The sequence below is a fragment of the Balaenoptera ricei genome, chromosome 5, assembly GCF_028023285.1.
Source record: "Balaenoptera ricei isolate mBalRic1 chromosome 5, mBalRic1.hap2, whole genome shotgun sequence".
Taxonomy (NCBI): Eukaryota; Metazoa; Chordata; class Mammalia; order Artiodactyla; family Balaenopteridae; genus Balaenoptera; species Balaenoptera ricei.
This window is the reverse complement of record NC_082643.1, coordinates 138,641,765-138,657,725: the sequence shown is the minus strand read 5'-3', so window position 1 is coordinate 138,657,725 and position 15,961 is coordinate 138,641,765. Positions and strand designations below refer to the sequence as shown.

Here is a 15,961-nt window from a genome sequence, read left to right as displayed (position 1 = left end):
AGTTGTGGCTTGCGGACTCTAGAGCGCAGGCTCAGTAGTTGTGGCGAACGGGCTTAGTTGCTCCGCGGCATGTGGGATCTTCCCGGACCAGGGCTCGAACCCGTGTCCACTGCATTGGCAGGCGGATTCTTAACCACTGCGCCACCAGGGAAGTCCCTAAACTGCTTATTTGAATAGAGAAAATGAAAATGTGGTCAGAGAGAATTTGTGGTAGAACCTGAGCATGCCGAGTTGCCAGGAATTTGCAAAAGCCTTTAATATACAATAATTTCTGTTGCGATAGAAAAACTTTATACAGTTACTGATACACCAACTTAACGTTAGCCAGGAGGAAAAAGTTTACACACCTGGTTGAATGTGTTTACCAATTATATTTATTCAGTTTCCTGTTACAAAACCAGAACATGGCTTGGAAAATCCTAATTGTTTACCTGTGACATTATTTCCATGAAGAGTAATCATCCCAGAAACTATTAGAGGGCCTTGGAATATATTCATCTGACCTATTCTACCTATCCCATTTAAAGGACAGCATCTGAAGATTTAATAACAAAAAGCAATTGAAGCATTCCAAGCTGGATAATCAGGTAATTTCTAAGGATGGTGAATAAAAGCATCAATGTCTCTGCATCCCAAGACCCTTGCTCTCTCTCTGTTGCATTCTGGCTTTTTTGGTTTAGCTCGTGCTAAACTGCATTAGAAATTCTTTTTCTTGTCTATTTATCTGATCCTTTTCGTATTTCACATCCTAGCTCAAAAGTCTCATCTCTGTGAAGCTTTTCCTGCTTACTTCAGCTCAGAATGTTCTTGATTTATTCTAAATGTAATACGCTTTTTGGGGTATTGCTCATTGGGCTTTGGAATACTGTCTTTGCTGTTTAAGTTTCATGGTTATGTGCTGTGCCTTCCAACTAGATTGTCAACTCTTGACTACTGACTGAGAGCTCATTGTTACTCAGCAAATGATGAATAAATGAGCGAGAAATTTCTTGTGTAAGCATTGTCAATTTGAACCCTTTGCCAGTTATACACACTTCAGCACCACTTAGTTGGAAAAATCATTGTAGACACTTGACATTGTTATGAAGAGTTTTATATTTTCAATCTGCAGTTTGAGAGGCTACTTATGTGACTAAAGTGTATGTCACTCTTCTTAATTGAATAACCCCAGAACCTGCAGGTTTGATGCTTGAAGGAGAGTCTACTGTTGGGAAGAGTGGATGGATTATGCAGCCCTGTTTTCTGAGAATTCATTTTGTTCTTGGAGTTTTTCACTACTTGCTGCCACTACCGCTTGGCCTCAAAGTATAAGCATGTTAACCCTTCTTTCCTTAATACTTTACTTCAAAGCTGAGGAGAGACTGAATTTGGATCCTTTAGCAGTACAACTGGAATATTATACATAGTTTAGGGTAAGATGGGTATTTAAAAGTCTTTTTCTAATAGGAGAAAAAACTGAATGGATATTAAAAACGTAAAATAAGGGTAATCTTACGTACAAAATATAACTACTCATGTTCAACTTTTGTTTACTACAGAGATGCCACCTCCCTGTGGCAAAGGCCATTTTTTAACTGGTCTTACCAAGGAAGAGCTCCTAGACAACTTCACTCTTTAAGTTCTGGCCTGAGCACAGAGGACAAGAGAGTTCACTTGCTTGCCTATGTAAGGGTTTCTCGACCTTGGCACTACTAACATTTTGAGCCAGATAATTTTTTTTTTTTAATTGAAGTATAGTTGATTTACAATATTATGTTAGTTTCAGGTGTATAGCGTAGTGATTCAGTGTTTTTGCAGATTAAACTCCATTATAGGTTATTACAAGGTAATGGCTATAATTCCCTGTGCTATACAGTATATCCCTCTTGCTTATGTATTTTATACATAGTAGTTTGTAAATCCATACCTCTAATTTCTCTCTCTCCCTTTTGGTATCCACAGGTTTGTTTTCTATATCTGTGAGTCTCTTTCTGTTTTGGATATACATTCATTTGTATTATTTTTTAGATTCCACATATAAATGATATCATACAGTATTTGTCTTTTTCTGTAAGCCAGACACATAATTCTTTGTTGTGGGCAGCTGTGCTGTGCATTGTAAGATGTTTAGTAGCATACTTGGCTTCTACCACTACCTGCCAGCAGTACTCCACCCCTAGTTGTAACAACCCAAACCATCTCTAAACATTGCCAAATGCCCCTGGGGGGTAAAATTATGTCCTCTCCCCCCATTCATTGAGAATCACTGGCCTATATAAGGGCTCTTCTGGCAATTCTGGTTTCCTGTCCATCCCATTGGACAGCAGGAATCATCTCTCCCTTAAAGACAGAACTCCAGTTCCCCAGAGAAGAACAGCTTTGGTCTTGTTGGCCTCCACCAGGTTACCATATCACTGGTTAATGGTAACCCCAGATATCTTACGAGAGATACTACATTATAAATAACAGGGACTTTAATTTTAGTACCTAAACAGCAAATTACCATCAACATTTTATAGGTAAGTTTACTGAGTTTCAGAATTCTTCAAGTCATATCTTCATAAGTAGGGTCATTGAGGATTTATGAAAGTTAACTATTCTGTATATAGCACTGTGCTAGTGATTGGGGCAGGGGAGAAGACTTCAAAAATTCTAGATGTGTTCAAGTATGGAGGCAGACTAGGAGCTAGGATGGAAGGCCTTCTTGTAGTGGACAGTAAAGATGAGTGTGCCTCTGGTAGTGGCATTCTAGATAATAAACTCAAATTATGAGGAAGCAAGACTTACAAATATTTGATATATGTGCAAAGTGCAGTCACAGTGGCCTCTGTTGTTTCCGTTCTCATTCTGTTTCTCCCTCCTCACCTTTAGAATGTTTGATTATATAGCATTCCCAGTATTTGACATATCAAAGGCAAGCTACAGACAGTAATTTTGAAAAGGATCTAAAGTAGGAGATTTAAATACTAAACTTTCTAACTTGCAGGTAGAGAAGGCACTTTCTTAATGTGCATGTTTATAAAAATTTATTTTTAAAATAAATGCACAGAAGAATCTCAATTTTAAGTTATACTCTCTGATACCAGAGCAATAAAAACATAAGCTTTTTTTTTTTTTTTTTAAGTAAAAGGATGAAAGAAAATCCATCATCTACTGTACTTGGAAGCTAAGAGGAAAATCTCTTATATAATTCTCGTTCAAGGAGAAAATCACAATTGCTGATTTACAAAGTATTTAGAAATTAATGACAATGAGAACAATAAAATTGAAACATAAGGATTCAGCTGAAGTAGTATATAAAGGAAAATCACAGATCAATATTTTAATATTAACCAATATAGAATGAATAAAAATATACCAAATGGTCTACCTATCACTTATACAGTACTTAATGTGTCAGACAATGTTGTGTTCTGAAAAAATTTACTCATTTAATCTTCACAATATACCTATGAAGCAAGTAACATTCTCCCTCTTTTACAGATAAAGAACCAAAGCTCAGAGACGTTAAGTGTCTTTCTGAAGTTTATTCAGCTAATAAGTGATAAAGTCAATAATCAAACCCAATCTTTTAACCACTACACTATACTGCCTCTTACCTTAAATGAGAAAAACACATAAAGTTTTAAGGAAAAGCAGGTAAAATAATTAATAAAGCAATGAATTAGAATCCAGAAATATAGATCAAAAAAGGAAAGAGCTGGTTGTTTGAAATGATCAATAAAATAAGTATGGCAAAATAAAAATAGCAAAGATTTTTAAACAGGAGAGATGATGTTAGAAATTAAAAAGGAGGTATATTCAGATACAAAGGGAATTTTAAATATGAGGGAATAATTTGTATAAGTCCATGTATTCATAAAAATATTTTATTGAGCACCTACCACATAACAGGCAGGCCCTGTACATGTCACTAAGGATACGGTGGTTAGCAAAAGGATGCAATTTGTGGAATTTGCTTGACAGAATACCAGAGAAGAAGGAATTTACTCCAAGAAGATTTACAGAAATCTTGAGTCTTGGGCTGACTGCTAATCTGAGCATGTGTAGAGTAATACTCCACAAGGCCAACCAAAGATCAACTACCAAGGAAAGAACAATTACCCGGGAGCTGTAAATTGAAAAATTCCCAGAGCTCATAACGGACTGAACAACTTCAGAGTTACAAGCTTGAGTAAAGACCTCATTGAACATCTGAGGAATTCAGTAGAGACACCTGAAGGCTTATGCCTTTAGTAATAGGGCTACCCTAGCCCTAGATTAAAAGCTACTCTAGATTTAACCTAACAACATTTAAAAACAAGCCTTGAAAGGATAAAGCTGATCCCACAATAACTTAACTTCCTGCCAAAACAAGACTCAATACTTAAAAACACACACACAAAATCAAGACAATCAGCAATATAATGTTCACAATGACCAATATACAATAAACAATTACTAGATATGTGAAACTTCAGCAAAATTTGATCCATAACTGGGAGAAATATCAGTTAACAGACTAGAGATGACAGAGATCACAGAATTAGCAATAGGACATTTAAAAAGGGCTGACAAGTAAATGTGAACATTATGATAAAAATGGAAGATATGTAAAAGAATGAAATGCAACTTCTGGAGATGAAAAATACAGTATCTGAAAATTTTAAACATCACTGTAGAAGCTTAACAGCAAATTAGACACTGTAGAAGATTGGTGGGAGAGTGAGTCAAGATGGCGGTGTGGGAAGACGTGGAGTTAGCATCTCCGCACAACTAGGGCACCTGCCAGCCGCTGTTGGGGGACTCTGATGCCCAAGGAGATGGGAGGAACCCCAGAGTGAACTGGTAGGACATAGGGAGACTGAGGGGAGAGGAGAACTGGAAGCCAGACAAGATCGGCGCCCCTGAGGCTGGGGAGATCAGGAGAGGCAGGTGGGAGGGACCCTCTGGGAAGAGTAGGAGAGGAGCGGAGGGCGATTGCCCTGCCCACTGGGGCCCAGGGAGCCTGCTGAGCTCCCAGGCTGGTCCCCTGCAATCCAAAGCCCCCTCCAGGCCGCGTGGGTCTTGGGGGCATAGAAGGGAGGCCGGGGAGGTCATGAGAAGCAGGTGGGAGGGGCCGTCCGGGAGGAGTGGGTGAGGAGCGGAGGGCGATTGCCCCACCCACTCGGGAATGGGGGCCTGCTGAGCTTCCAGGCCGATCCCCTGTCCTCCAAAGCCCCTCCAGGCTGTATGGGTCCTTGGGGGCATAGGAGGGAGGCCAGGGAGATCAGGAGAGGCAGGTGGGAGGGGCCCTCCCAGACCCCAGACGGGAGGAGCAGGAGTGGAGGACATTTGCCCCACCCACTCGAGCCCAGGAAGCCTGCTGGGCTCCCTGGTGAGGTCCCCTGCCCTCTGAGACCAGGACTGGGGGGAATGCCTGGGCCCCTTCTGTTCCTTGCACCTAAGCCCCACCCCCCACAGCCCCCAGGGCCTTTTCCAGCCCTGTGGGTCCTGAGCATTGGCCCCGCTCACTGCCCAAACCTCGCCCTTGCTTAGGCCCCACTCTCCACAACCAAGGCCTTTCCCCTGCCCCCCTTTTTTTTTTTCTTTTCCTTCCTCTTTTATACTACTGTGGTACTGATGTACCGTCTGGTTATTGATTCATCTATATTTTTATTTTTACAGTCTTTCTAACATATCTGTTGGTTTCCCTTTTTTACTTTGTTATTGTTCTCTCTTTTTTTTTTTTTTTGCCACCCCACGCGGCTTGTAGGATCTTGGTTCACGAGCCCAGGGTCAGCGGAAGCTCCTGCAGTGGGAGCTCCGAGTCCAAACCACTGGACTAACAGAGAACCTAAGACCCCAGGGAATATTCATCATAGTGAGGTCTCACAGAGGTCCTCATCTCAGCACCAAGACCCAGCTCTACCCAACAGCCTACAAACTCCAGTGTTGGAAGCCTCAGGCCAAACAACCAATAAAACAGGAACATAATCCCACTCATAAAAAAAAAAAAAATGAGATGGCAAAAAAATATGTCACAGATGAAGGAGCAAGGTAAAACCCTACAAGACCAAATAAATGAAGAGGAAATAGGCAATCTACCTGAAAAAGAATTCAGAGTAATGATAGTAATGATGATCCAGAATCTCGGAAATAGAATGGAAGCATGGATTGAGAAAATACAAGAAATGTTTAACAAAGATCTAGAAGAACTAAAGAACAAACAAACAGAGGTGAACAACACAATAACTGAAATGAAAAATACACTAGAAGGAATCAATAACAATAACTGAGGCAGAACGAATAAGTGAGCTCGAAGACAAAATGGTGGAAATAACTGCCAAGGAGCAGAATAAAGAAAAAAGAATGAAAAGAATTGAAGACGATCTCAGAGGCCTCTGGGACAACACTAAACACACCTACATTCGAATTATAGGGGTCCCAGAAGAAGAAGAGACAAAGAAAAGGTCTGAGAAAATATTTGAAGAGATTATAGTGGAAAACTTCCCAAACATGGGAAAGGAAATAGTCACCCAAGTCCAGGAAGCACAGAAAGTCCCATACAGGATAAACCCTAGGAAAAACACACCAAGACACATATTAATCAAACTAACAAAAATTAAATTCAAAGAAAAAATATTAAAAGCATCAAGGGAAAAACAAAAAATAACATACAAAGGAATCCTGATAAGGTTATCAGCTGATTTTTTAGTGGAAACTGCAGGCCAGAAGGGAGTGGCAGGATATACTTAAAGTGATGAAAGAGAAAAACCTACAGCCAAGATTGCTCTACCCAGCAAGGATCTCATTCAGATTCGATGGAGAAGTCAAATGCTTTTCAGACAAGCAAAAGGTAAGAGAATTCAGCACCACCAAACTAGCTTTACAACAAATGCTAAAGAAACTTCTCTAGGCAGGAAACAAAAGAGAAGAAAAAGACCCACAAAAACAAACCCAAAACAATTAAGAAAATGTTAATAGGAACATACATATCGAAAATAAACTTGAATGTAAATGGATTAAGTGCCCCAACCGAAAGACACAGACTGGCTGAGTGGATACAAAAACAAGACCCATATGTATGCTGTCTACAAGAGACCCACTTCAGACCTAGGGACACATACAGACTGAAAGTAAAGGTATGGAAAAAGATATTTCATGCAAATGGAAATCAAAAGAACCCTGGAGTACCAATACTCGTATCAGATAAAATAGACTTTAAAATAAAGACTGTTACAAGAAATAAGGAGGGACACTACATAATGATCAAGGGATCAATCCAAGAAGATATAACAATTGTAAATATATATGCACCCAACATAGGAGCACCTCAATACATAAGGCAAATGCTAACAGCCATGAAAGGAGAAATCGTCAGTAACACAATAATAATAGGGGACTTTAACATGCCACTTACACCAATGGACAGATCATCCAAACAGAAAATAAATAAGGAAACAGAAGCTTTAAATGACACAATAGACCAGATAGATTTAATTGATATTTATAGAACATTCCACCCAAAAGTGGCAGAATACACTTTCATCTCAAGTGCACATGGAACATTCTCCAGGATAGATCACATCTTGGGTCACAAATCAAGCCTCGGAAAATTTAAGAAAATTGAAATCGTATCAAGCATCTTTTCTGACCACAACGCTATGAGATTGGAAATCAATTACAGGGAAAAAAAACTGTAAAAAACACAAATACATGGAGGCTAACCAGTGTGCTACTAAATAACAAAGAGATCACTGAAGAAATCAAAGAAGAAATTTTAAAATACATGGAAACAAATGACAGCGAAACACGATGACCCAACACCTATGGGATGCAGCAAAAGCAGTTCTAAGAGGGTAGTTTATAGCAATTCAATCTCACCTCAAGAAACAAGAACAATCTCAAATAAACAATCTAACTCTACACTTAAAACAACTAGAGAAAGAAGAAGAAAGAAAACCCAAAGTCAGTAGAAGGAAAGAAATCATAAAGATCAGAGCAGAAATAAATGAAATAGAAATGAAGAAAACAATAGCAAAGATCAATAAAACTAAAAGCTGGTTCTTTGAGAAGATAAACAAAATTGATAAACCCTTAGCCAGACTCATCAAGAAAAAAAGGGAGAGGACACAAATCAATAAAATTAGAAATGAAAAAGGAGAAATCACAACAGATACTGCAGAAATACAAAGGATTATAAGAGACTACTACAAACAACTATATGCCAATAAAATGGACAACCATGAAGAAATGGACAAATTCTTGGAAAGGTACAATTTTCCAAGACTGAGCCAAGAAGAATTAGAAAATATAAACAGACCTATCACAAGTAATGAAATTGAAACTGTGATTAAAAATCTTCCAACAAACAAAAGTCCAGGACCAGGTGACTTCACAGGAGAATTCTATCAAACATTTAGAGAAGAGCTAACACCAATCCTTCCCAAACCCTTCCAAAAAATTGCAGTGGGAGGAACACTCCCAAATTCATTCTGCGAAGCCACCATCACCCTGATACCAAAACCAGAAAAAGATATCACAAAAAAAGAAAATTATAGACCAATATCACTGATGAACATAGATGCAAAAGTCCTGGACAAAATTCTAGCAAACAGAATCCAACAGCACATTAAAAGTATCATACACCATGATCAAGTGGGATTTATCCCAGGTATGCAAGGAGATTCTTCAATATATGCAAATCAATATGGTACACCACATTAACAAATTAAGGAATAAAAACCATATGATCATCTCAATAGATGCAGGAAAAGCTTTTGACAAAATTCAACACCCATTTATAATAAAAACTCTCCAGAAACTGGGCATAGAGGGAACCTACCTCAACATAATAAAGACCGTATATGACAAACCCACAGCAAACATCATTCTCAATGGTGAAAAACTGGAAGCATTTCCACTAAGATCAGGAACAAGACAAGGATGTCCACTCTCACCACTCTTATTCAACATAGTTTTGGAAGTCCTAGCCATGGCAATCAGAGAAGAAAAAGAAATAAAAGGAATACAAATGGGAAAAGAAGAAGGAAAACTGTCACTGTTTGCCGATGACATGATACTATACATAGAAAATCCTAAAGATGCCACCAGAAAACTACTAGAACTAATCAATGAATTTGGCAAGGTTTCAGGATACAAAATAAATGCACAGAAATCTCTGGCATTCCTATACACCAACAATGAAAAATCAGAAAGAGAAATTAAGGAAACACTCCTATTTACCATAGCAACAGAAAGAATAAAATACCTAGGAATAAACCTGCCTAAGGAGGGAAAAGACTTGTACTCAGAAAACTATAAAACACTGATGAAAGAAATCAAAGATGACATAAACAAATGGAGAAGTATACCATGTTCTTGGATTGGAAGAATCCATATTGTGGGAATGACTGTACTACCCAAAGCAATCTACAGATTCAATGCAATCCCTATCAAACTACCCATGGCGTTCTTCACAGAATTAGAACAAAAAATTTTACAATTCGTATGGAAACACAAAAGATCCCGAATAGCCAAAGCAATCTTGAGAAGGAAAAACTGAGTTGGGGGAATCAGGCTCCCTGACTTCAAACTATACCACAAAGCTACAGTAATCAAGACAGTGTGGTACTGGCACAAAAACAGACATATAGATCAGTGGTACAGGATAGAATGCCCAGAGATAAACCCACGCACATATGGGCACCTAATTTACGACAAAGGAGGCAAGAACATACAATGTAGAAAAGTCAGCCTCTTCAATAAGTGGTGCTGGGAAAACTGGACGGCTACATATAAAAGAATGAAATAAGAACACTCCCTAACACCATACACAAAAATAAACTCCAAATGGATTAAAGACTTAAAGGTAAGACCAGACACTATAAAACTTTTAGAGGAAAACATAGGAAAAACACTCCTTGACATAAACCACAGCAAGATCTTTTTTGACCCACCTTCTAGAGTAACAGAAATAAAAATAAACAAATGGGACTTAAACTTAAAAGCTTTTGCACAGCAAAGGAAACCATAAACAAGACAAAAAGACAACCCTCAGAATGGGGGAAAATATTTGCAAATGAAACAACAGACAAAGGATTAATCTCCAAAATATAAAAATAGCTCATGGAGCTCAATATCAAAGAAACAAACAATCCAGTTAAAAAATGGGTGGAAGACCTAAATAGACATTTCACCAAGGAAGACATACAGATGGCCAAGAGGCACATGAAAAGATGCTCAACATCACTAATTATCAGAGAAATGCAAATCAAAACTACAATGAGGTATCACCTCACTCCGATTTGAATGGCCATTATCAAAAAAGCTAGAAACAATAAATGCTGGAAAGCATGTGGTGAAAAGGGAACCCTCCTACACTGTTGGTCGGAATGTAAATTGATACAACCACTATGGAAAAGAGTATGGAGGTTCCTTAAAAAACTAAAAATAGAACTACCATATGACCCAGCAATCCCACTACTGGGTGTATACCCTGAGAAAACCATAATTCAAAAAGAGACATGTAGGGACTTACCTGGTGGCGCAGTGGTTAAGAATCCGCCTGCCAGTTCAGGGGACATGGGTTTGAGCCCTGGTCCAGGAAGATCCCACATGCCGCAGAGCAGCTAAGCCCATGCGCCACAACTACTGACCCTGCACTTAGAGCCCGTGAGCCACAACTACTGAGCCCGCATGCCACAACTACTGAAGCCTGTGTGCCTAGAGCCCATGCTCTGCAACAAGAGAAGCCACTGCAATGAGAAGCCCACGCACTGCAACGAAGAGTAGCCCCTGCTCGCCGCAACTAGAGAAAAGCCACGTGCAGCAACGAAGACCCAACGCAGCCAAAAATAAATAAAATAAATTAAAAAAAAAAAAAGGAGAGTCATGTACCACAATGTTCATTGCAGCTCTATTTACAATAACCAGGACATGGAAGCAACCTAAGTGTCCATCGACAGATGAATGGATAAAGAAGATGTGGCACATATATACAATGGAATATTACTCAGCCATAAAAAGAAATGAAACTGAGTTATTTGTGGTGAGGTGGATGGACCTAGAGTCTGTCATACTGAGTGAAGTAAGTCAGAAAGAGAAAAACAGATACTGTATGCTAATGCATATATATGGAATCTTAAAAAAAAAAAAAAAAAGGTACTAATGAACCTAGTTGCAGGGCAGGAATAAAGAGGTAGACATAGAGAGTGGATTTGATGACATGGGGTGAAAGGGCAAAGCTGGGGCAAAGTGAGAGTAGCATCAACATACATACACTACTGAATGTAAAATAGTTGACTGGTGGGAAGCAGCAGCATAGCACAGGGAGATCGGCTCTGTGCTTTGCGATGACCTAGAGGGAAGGGATATGGGGATATGTGTATGCATATGGCTAATTCGCTTTGCTGTGCAACAGAAACTAACATGGTATGGTGAAGCAATTATACTCCAATAAAGACCTATTTTTTTAAAAATTGCTGAACTTGAAAGCAGCAATAGAAGCTATTCAAATTATAGCACACAGAAAAAAAGGGAAGAGTTTCAGTTTCCTGGGGAACAATAAATATGAAGTGCTTTAATATACATGTAATTGGAATACCACTGAGAGAGGGCAGTATTTGAAAAAATAATGGCCAAAATATCTCCCAATTTATTTTTTAAATAAATTTATTTATTTATTTAGTTAGTTAGTTTTGGCTGTGTTGGGTCTTTGTTGCTGTGCTCAGGCTTTCTCTAGTTGCGGCGAGAGGGGGCTGCTTTTCGTTGCAGTGTGCGGGCTTCTCATTGTGGTGGCTTCTCTTAGGCACGCGGGCTTCAGTAGTTGTGGCACGCAGGCTTCAGTAGTTGTGGCACATGGGCTCAGTAGTTGTGGCTCACGGGCTCTAGAGCTCAGGCTCAGGAGTTGGGGCGCACGGGCTTAGTTGCTCCGTGGCATGTGGGATCTTCCCGGACCAAGGCTCACACCCACGTCCCCTGCACTGGCAGGCGGACTCCTAACCACTGTGCCACCAGGGAAGCCCCAACCTATAACTTTCTATGGAGCAAACTTATCTTTCAAAACTGAAGGCAAAATAAGGCCATTTTCAAACAAAAGCCAAGAGAATGTGTCACAACAGACCTGTGCTATGTAAAATATTAAAGGAAGCTCTTGAGGCTGAAGGAAAATGATACCAGATGGAAACACAGAACTACACAATGGGATGAAAACCACCAGAAATGGTAAATATCTGGATAAATAAAGACTCCTTTCTCAGTTTAAAATTTCTTTCATAGTTGACTGTTTAAAGTAAAAATAATAGCAGTGTACTGTGGGGATTATAACATATAGAAAGAAAGTGTATGCCCACAATATCACAGAGAATGAGAGGGAAAAACAGAAGTATATATATTACATTATATGTGTTGTAGTATGACAAAAGTAGACTATGATAAGTTAAAGATGCATATTGTAAAACTTAGAACAACAATGAAAATAATGAAAGAAGCATAGCGAAGGCAGCCAATAGAGGAATTAAAGTGGAATATACTACAAATTAGTCAAAAAGAAGCCAAGAAAAGGTGAAAAATTAAAAATGTAGATTGAACAAATAGAAAACAAATATCAACTATATTAGTAATTAAATACATTGTAAAAGGTCTAAACCCTGCAATTAAAAAGACATACCTCTCTAACTAAAAAAGCAAGGCCCAATTATGTACTGTTTACAAAAAAAGGCATCATCACCACAAAGACACAGATAAGTTCAAAGTAAAATGATGAGAAAAGATATGCAAACAGAATAAAGCTGGAATACCTATATTATTGTCAGACAAAGTAGACTTTAGGAAAAGGAATTTGGCCTATCTTCAAGACAAGGGATAAAGAGGGACGTTTCATAATAATAAAAGGGTCAGTTCATCAAGATGTAGTTACAAAGCTTCAGATTACATGAATTAAAAACTGACAACAGAAAAGAGAAATAGAAAAATCCACAATGATAACTGAGATTTCAACATTCCCCTCTCAATTTTTGATAGACAAGTAGATTTTAAAAATCAGCAACGATATAGAGGACTCGAACAATTTTATCAACCAATTTGACCTACTTGATATTCATAGAACACTACATCAAACAGTGGCAGAGTACACATTTATTTCAAAATGCATATGGAACATTCACCAACGTAGACCAAAAACTGGGAGATAGTTTTTAAAATTCTCAGTAAATTTAGAAATGACTGAAAGTATCAGCCAAGGTCAATCAGAAAATAGAAACCACAGTAATCCGACCATGCAAAGTTTAATATAGAGAATTATTGGGCTTCCCTGGTGGCTCAGTGGTTGAGAATCTGCCTGCCAATGCAGGGGACACGGGTTCGATCCCTGGTCCGGGAAGATCCCACATGCCGTGGAGCGGCTGGGCCCGTGAGCCACAATTACTGAGCCTGCGCATCTGGAGCCTGTACTCCGCAACAGGAGAGGCCGCGATAGTGAGAGGCCCGCGCACCGCGATGAAGAGTGGACCCCGCTTGCCACGACTGGAAAAAGCCCTCACACAGAAACGAAGACCCAACACAACCATAAATAAAATAAATAAATAATTAAAAAAAAAAAAAAGAAAGTGAAGAGAACTCTAAATATAGGAATATCAGATATAAGAAGTAATTACTACCCCTAGGGCTGAGATAGGTTCCCCAAGGTACCCCCGGTCCTGCCCCCAGCTGCAGGCTGAGATCTAGACCTTGTTAGAGAGGGCAAGGCCATGGCTTATTGATTGGCAGGGAATCTGCTTTGGTTGTGTGCCAGTGAAGCATGCTAGAAATCCACTTTCTGGAATTTACTGAAAATTTACTCTCTAGGGTACCAGAGAAAGCTGTTCATGGGTCTGTGTCTTGTGGGAGCCACTCTGCTCCAAAAGTCTGAAGGTGGATCTGGGGAAGGTGCTGGGGAAATTGCCCAGAATGCAGGAGCCTGGTGCTGGGGAAGCCACTTGCAGTGTAGCAGCGAGGCACTAAGAAGCTATCTGTAGTGCAGCAGCCAGGCAAAGGCAAAGCACTGCAGGATGGGGGGTGTGAGAGAAGCTATGTGTGTTTCAAGTGTCAGGCAAGAAAGCAAGCAAGAACTAAGAAGGAAAATGCTTTCCAGCACCTTCTACCGACATAACATTGTGCCAGCTGGCAAAGGCAAAATATTTAAAGAGCACATTTCCTGTTTTAGAGCAGGCAATGAATCTAGGAGATAAAACAATTCTTAATAAATTGCTTAAAGGAGAAAAATCTGTCATCATCTCTACACATACTGAAAAGGCATTTGATATAAAAATTTAACATCCATTTTTAATTTAAAAATCTTTGGTAAATTAGGAGTAGGATACTTCCTTTACAAATAAAGAATATCAAATATTTTCTTCCAGAAGCATGGCTGGTAAGGCTCTTTGAGGGGGTCCTCCTCCAGCAGAATGGGTATAATCTACACGAGATATGCTCTATAAGGCATCACTGATCCTCAAGAAGTTGAGAAAGTCCTAAGGAATCCCTACCACCACCACCCATGCACAAACCCTTAGCCCAGGCTGATCAGCAAGCAGATAGGAGGACATATCAGGATAAGTCCTATCAACAGCTGCAATCTTGATACACAGCCCTGGACCAGTTGCCAAGTGGAAAGCCATGCATGGGATTCCCTCACTGAAACAAGACTCTCTATGGGAGCTGGATTAATTTTAAGTCTGTGTGGCTCCCTGGCTATGAGCAGAAAGAGAAGCAAACTTTTCTGGAAGAAAACATCCCCAATTTAGGTCAAGAGGACTCCCAAGATTAAGGTCAAGCAATGAGCTCACAGTCAAAGAACTACAAGCACCAAGAAGCCAAACTTCTGTGAGTGAGTATCTGCAGAAATAATATTCGACAGATATATAACTCCAAGGACCATAGTAGTGGAGCTGATAGGGTATAGAATAACTATACTCCAAATGTTAAAAAAAAAGTAAAGGATGTAATCACAAAAGATGAGCAAGGCCTAATGGATAGGCAGTGGGGAGGCAGGTGGGAGAGGGTAGACTTTCTACACATGAGAAATGTAATTGTTGTAATGACAAAACTCAGTGCAAAGATTAAAGAAAAAATGAGATGCAAATGAAAAGAAAGTTAATAAATGAGAAGATTTATCTGAAGAAATTATCTAGGGTATACTACAGAGAGACAAGGAACTAAAAATATGAAAGAGGTAATTAAGAGATGGACACTAGGATGAGAGAGCCTGTCATATAACTAATTGTAATCTCAGAAGGACAGAATAGAATAGAGGAGAAGCAATATAAAATAAAATGTTGACAATAATAGTATATACCTCATGGAATTGTTATGAGGATTAGATGAATTAGTAGAAAATAGAACTTAGGGACTTCCCTGGTGGCCCAGTGGATAAGACTCCATGCTCCCAATGCAGGGGGCCTGGGTTTGATCCCTGGTCAGGGAACTAGATCCCACATGCATGCTGCAACTAAGAGTTCCCATGCCACAATTAAGGAGCCCGTCTGCCACAAAGAAGACCCAGTGCAACCAAATAAATAAATAATATTTTTTTAAAAAAACATAATAATATCATAATCCAAATTAAAAAAAGAAAATAGAACTTATAACAAAACCTGGCATAAAGTAAGTGCTTTGTAAGTGAGAGCTTTTTAAAAATTTTTAGAAAGAAATTATCCTAGAAGAATGGTCTGAGGTGCAAGATAGAATGGTAAGTGAATCAAAAGGTAAACAAACTTGTCAACTAAACGTCTAAAAAAATGTCTGATTTTTGAGGTTTAAAAAAATGTACAGAACTAATACCTTGAATAACACTAGCATGTAGGCATTGGGAGGAGGAGTAGTCATTTTGTTTAGAAGAAGGGTTAATAAACTGTTTACATTTTGTTAAGTTAGAGGTACAAGAAAACTTCTAGAAAGTACAAATATAGTGTACGAATTCCACATAATAAAAGGGAGAAAATGGAATTTTAGAACTCTGAACAAAAGTTAATTTTTAAAAAAA

At 39.0% G+C, this 15,961-nt stretch overlaps 1 long non-coding RNA gene across 2 annotated transcripts in view; it reads left to right on the top strand.

Annotated features, from left to right (window-relative positions):
• The window catches only part of LOC132366144 (uncharacterized), a 50,114-nt gene that overhangs the window by 1,422 nt on the left and 32,731 nt on the right, over positions 1-15,961 (top strand). For both annotated transcript variants that reach the window (XR_009503376.1, XR_009503377.1), the window contains exon 2: positions 383-587. This is a non-coding gene — a long non-coding RNA (uncharacterized LOC132366144). The remainder of the gene's footprint in view (positions 1-382; positions 588-15,961) is intronic.